Genomic DNA, 6,000 nt, shown 5'->3' on the forward strand with positions numbered 1-6,000 from the left:
TCTTGACGACGTCATCGTCTTTAGCCGCACGTTCGGCGAACACATCGAACGGTTGCGTGCTGTCTTCTTGAAAATGCGGGCCGCTAACTTGAAATTCAAGCCGCAGAAGTGTCACCTTCTGCGTGAGTCTGTGCGCTATTTGGGCCACATAGTTAGCCGCTCGGGCATCTCTACCGACCCTGAAAAAAACAAATGTGTTCAACATTGGCCGACCCCTACATCTGCGGGCGATGTTCGTAGTTTTATTGGTTTTGCGTCGTACTACCGCCGGTTTGTTGCTGGCTTCGCGACGATTGCCAAGCCGCTCCACGCCCTTATGTCAAAAGGGGTGGCGTTTCATTGGGGGGACGCAGAACAGGCTGCATTCGACTCCTTGCGGAACGCGCTCGTGACGGCACCGTCCCTTGCGTACCCCGATTTTTCCGTGCCATTCGTGTTGGACACCGACGCTAGCAATACGGGGATTGGGGGTGTTCTGTCTCAAAAAGTTGATGGCATTGAAAGGGTTGTTGCCTATGGTAGCAGAGTCTTGTCTCTTGCTGAACAAAGATACTGTGTGACCAGACGTGAGCTGCTGGCCATTGTTTTTTTTATTCAGCAATACAGGCCGTACCTGTATGGTCACCATTTTACCGTGCGATCTGATCATTCGGCTTTACAGTACGCTCTGCGGGTTGACCAACCGTCCGGGCAGCTTTCTCGGTGGCTCGAAGTCCTTCAGGACTACGATTTCAATGTCACTTACCGTAGGGGTGCACAACACACGAATGCCGATGCGTTGTCTCGCCTTCCGCCGGCTCAAAAATGTGCGTGTTTTTTGGGCTCGGGCCGTTGTAAGCCGCCACTGCCTGCGCAGGTCACGCCTCTCACAACGGTGTCAGCCGCACTTCCCGCCGCCTCAGCACCGATGTTGGATCACGCAGATCCAATGGCCAGTGACGATTTGCTGGGGCTAACTTTGGCCGAATGGGGTCGGCACCAGGGCGAGGACATGTCGTTATTGAGGTTGCGTCGCCACGCGAATAATGCGGTTCCAAGACAGGGCAAATTTAATTCATTTGTCATGAAGCGCGGCTTGTTGATGCATTGGGATGCTGATTCGTGTCAACATAAAATCGTCGTGCCATCCGCCTTGCAATGCAAGGCCGTATGGGCGGCGCATGAGCGTTTATTGCACCTGGGTGTTCATAAGACCATTGGGTTGTTGCGGTTGCAATTTTTCTGGCCCGGCATGCTGCGCGACGTCACTGACATTTTGCTGGGATGCACCCATTGTGCGCAACGTAAACCGCCGGCTAAACCGGCATGTCCACCCCTGCAACCCATTTCGGTCTCTCGTATAAATGAGTTGGTGGCTCTCGATATTTTGGGCCCTTTTCCTACTACGCCACGGGGTAATAAGTACCTTCTGGTTGGGGTAGAGTATTTTACACGGTGGCCTATGGCCTGGGCCCTCCCCAACCAGTCGGCGGCGGCCGTTGTGGATGCCTTTGTTCAAGGCTACGTCCTGGACAAGGGCGCACCAGAACGGTTGCTGACCGATCAGGGAAGAAATTTTTCGGGAGCCTTGCTGACTGATGTGTGCCGCCTGTTGGGCACTAAGAAAGTGCGCACTTCGCCCTACCATCCCCAGACCGACGGCATGGTGGAGCGCCTTCATAGAACTCTCACCGCTATGTTATGCCATCAGGTCGATGAATCCCACCTCGATTGGGACTTGCAGGTTCCGGGGGTCCTCGCCGCATACCGTATGGCACCTCACGCGGCGACGGGATTTTCCCCGTTCTTTCTAATGTACGGCAGGGATGCCTTTCCTCCCGCCGACGTTCGGCTGGAAATCGAACAGCCACCGCAAAAGTCAAAGCTCGTTGACCACTTGCGATTCAACCTCCGTAAGTTGGCCGAGGCACGGGAGGCCGCCATTGAAAATTCGGCTTCCCGCCAACGGGCGAATTTGCGACTGCGGGACCCTCGGTCGTACACGCATCGGTGGGCACTGGGAGACAAGGCATGGCTCCACTGCCCCCAGGTGCCGGTGTCCACGTCGGCCAAACTCCTCAGACCATGGCGAGGCCCGGTTGAGATAGTGGAAGTCCTGCGTCCCCAATGTGTTAAAATTAGCTGGGGACGGCGTCGCTGGTGCATTCGCCCCTCTCGGTTAAAACCCTTCGTCACGCCACGCGTCCCTCCACAACACACACGACATGGGGGCCGAGTGTGCGACGCGTCCGACGAGCCGGATGTTGCCCCGTTGGTGCCTAACCCGCAGCGCAGGCATGTCATTCCTCCTGCAGATGACGTGGGAGTGACGGCTCCATGCAGGCCACGTTCGGCCTCAATGGACCGTGGAGCAGCAGGTGTCCCCGTGGAGATGCATAAAGGCCCACCGGATGCTCTGGCTCATCCTCCTCCTTCCCTTGTGCCGCCGACAAAGCCTGCCATCCCCTACGATGGTCCTGCAAAACGCACGCGCGCGAAATCTCGCCGGTTGTTATAATGTTTTTTTGGCATGTCTAGTGCCTTGTACATACGTTATGTTGTTAAGGGGGGTATTTATAGGGGTTTAATTGTTCTTATTGTTCGTGAGGCACACTCACAATTCTTCTACCGTTGGTAATTTCGGAGTTCCCATTGTTGCAGCCGGGACGGCTGGAGCTTCCGAAGGAGGGGGTGATGTAGAGGTGTTAACTACGCGCTGTTGCGTAACCTGCGTTGCCACCAGGGCAGTGCAGCATTACCCCTGGGTACAACGGTTGGGGTCAGTCGAGGTGAAACGGATCGTGGCCAGGGTTTGGTGCGAACCAATCAGACGGTTCCACGTGGGAATGTATGATTGGTTCTACCTGGCCACGAAGGGGTATAAGACGGGTGACTCAACGGACCTCGAGGAGTTCTCTCCCTGCACGAAGACAGAAGACTGGGCTGAAGCCTAGCTAGGACCCTGGACCAGCCTCCCAGCCCTTCTAAGGGCTAAGGCTCGGCATACCCAGTGGTCAGGACCCACCGGGCCAGCGGTGGGTCAGATAGCCTCCCCTAGGTCCTAGCCGGAGGACTAGGATAGCGGTAGACGTGTGAGTCCCGCCGAGTCCGTAGGTTGTACCTCCTTAGGTATCAAGGAGGTTAGCGGTAGACGTGAGAGTCCCGCCAGGTCCGGAGGCTGTACCTCCCTAGGGTATCGGGTGAGGGGACCGAATATCCCTCTGTGTGTGTTAAGCGTTGTATAAGGAAATAATACAATGAACAGAGTGTGCCTCCTAAAGAAGTCTGCTCGTCCTTACAACACTACACATGTACAGTCATTTTAACTCTCTGACTGCTACAAGCTAATTGCGGCCTGGAAGCGTATTATTAAGTAATACATTTTACAATTACAATTCCTTATAGAGGAACCCCATACTAATGAACTGACTACGTATCTATATAATTAAAAGACCGCACGCAGATATCGCAAAAGCAGACCCCGTTGTCAATGATATAATTCGATGTACGTACAGCAGTTGCTGTACAGCAGTTGCTGTACGTACATCATTAAAATTACACCGATTGCAATACGTCACCAAAGACGACACAATTTTAATTTGACCCCCGGGTCTGATAGCGTTAACTGTGCAGGTGGCGGGTCGAGAGGTTACTTGCACGTGTGTGCAGCTTGTTGAATATTTACGTGCGATGACTTGTGGAGAGGAAGAATGATGATGATGATGATGATGGCGATGCAAGTGTTGAAGTCTGACGTTGTTCTCCGAGTCGTGTAGCCTACCGCATGCGACTTTGGGGATTGCGTAATGTCATTTTAGTTTCCTCTGTGGAACTTTTTATTTTGTTGATCCTAACGATGTAACTAACGTAGGGCGGGCTTGGGAACGGCGTTGACGATGTGTTTTGGCGTTACACCAACCAGCACCTTTGCATTCAGAAGTTAGAGGTGCTTTGATTGTTACAGCGAGAGGTGGAATCATCACCGCCGTCGTCATGGGTTTAAGTGGGCACGGAGCCTGTGAAGGGAATGGATAGGTAGAGGAATGGGGTTGGAGAGTACACACAACTTGCATTTCTAGTCATTTCAACAATTTATGGGCATGCGCATCACTAACAGTGTCCTGATTGATGAGCAAATAAAAATCGCAATTTAATCGTGAATCTATTGTCATAAATGAGTCTGAAATATGAAGTCATGCTCAAAACTGCATTCCTATTATTAAAAAAATCATTGTACCCCCATTCATTATGACAATTCCAATATGGTCATTATGATGCTCAGAATTACACTTATATTCTCAGAATCATGAACATTTATTAAAACAGCAGTGTGCTCAAAATGCTCATTTAACAATTTCAACATGTACACAATCAATTCCAAGATTCTAATCAAAGTAAGTCCTATGTATCGTGGTGTTTTCATGCTTATACATTATTGCGCGCCCCCCCAAAAAATATACAAAAGTCTATTTTTATAATGTTTGCACGGTGTACAGTCTGGAAATTTCCGACATGGCAAATTTCAAGCTTGGTGCGTGTCGGGAAGTACGCTAAACATTTTGAACAGACCCACACATTCACACCTTTGCCTTTGGTATATATGTAGATTAGTAATAAATTGTTAATTTAACTACTTTCAAGTTGACGGATTGGGCACTTTATTTGAAACGTAAACCCCACAGTTTGTGAGTACAATTCCTCGCAAGTTGCGTCCACAGAGACAGACAATGAGGTTTCTAGTTAAGAGTAAGAAATAAATCTACGTGTCGAGGAGAGACGAGAGAGCCAAGAGGTCACTTCGGCAGACGGGGCGTCAACCTTGGTCACGTGACTGAAGGAGTGTGGGCGTGCCGTGCGTACGTGTGTGTACTGTGTGTGTGTGTACCGTGTGTGTGTACTGTGCGTGTGTGTGTACTGTGTGTGTGTGTACCGTGTGTGTGTACTGTGCGTGTGTGTGTGTACCGTGTGTGTGTACTGTGCGTGTGTGTGTACTGTGCGTGTGTACTGTGCATGTGTGTGTACCGTGTGTGTGTGTACCGTGCGTGTGTGTACTGTGCGTGTGTGTGTGTACTGTGTGTGTGTACTGTGCGTGCGTGTGTACTGTGTGTGTGTACTGTGCGTGTGTGTGTATTGTGTGTGTGTGTACCGTGTGTGTGTACACTGTGTGTGTGTGTACCGTGTGTGTGTAACGTGTGTGGCGGTAGTCTAGCGGTTAGTGCGCTGCTCTACAAACATGACGACCCGAGTTTGATTCCCGCTCACAGCCAACACCCAGTGACGATTCTTTAGGATATGTTTTTCAAATGAACGGTTGTTTGGGTTGCGTTGTGTTCATTAAAGTTACTTGCAATTCAAATACAGGTGTGTTGTTGGTGGTTGTGATGCCAGACGATAACATTGTGAGGAGCAATGCCTGAATCCTTACCCTTGGGGTTCCTCTAGAAATGGCAAAAAGTCACCGAGAGTGGCCACGTGGAGGAGAGGCTGCTACTCTGTACAGAGCTGGACCGGTACCACCTGGATCTCTGTGGCATTCAGGAGATCCAGTGGACCGGCTCTGACTCCAATCATCATGAGGGGTGCAGAGTCCTCTACTCGGGGCAGGAGACTGCCAAAAAACAAGGAGTGGCTCTTATTCTGAAAAAAAGAATGAAGGCGGTGTGGGAAGGTGGCGGCGAGGTGTGGGAAGCTGTAAGCCCCAGGCTACTTTGGGCTCACCTCCCCATCAACAGGAGGCAGAGAATGGTGGTGGTGGTGGCTGCTTACGCCCCCACCGACGACGAACATCAGTGGAGGGATGCAGGCAAGCCCGTGGATTCAGATTCCTTCTATGACCTCCTGTCACAGGTGTTAGCTAAAAGTGGCCCCTCGGATAGAGTCATCCTGTTGGGTGACTTCAATGCCCGAGTTGGTCATGATGCTGGCACCTGGTCTGGAGCGATTGGAAGGCATGGGCCAGATCAACTCAATAACAACGGTAGGAGGCTGTTAGACTTCTGTGCAGCCTATGGGCTTGTCATT

This window comes from Petromyzon marinus, unplaced genomic scaffold (genome assembly GCF_048934315.1).
Source record: "Petromyzon marinus isolate PM22_M1 ecotype Great Lakes invasive population unplaced genomic scaffold, UKy_Petmar_22M1.pri1.0 PM_G_Scaffold_62, whole genome shotgun sequence".
NCBI classification, from domain to species: domain Eukaryota; kingdom Metazoa; phylum Chordata; class Hyperoartia; order Petromyzontiformes; family Petromyzontidae; genus Petromyzon; species Petromyzon marinus.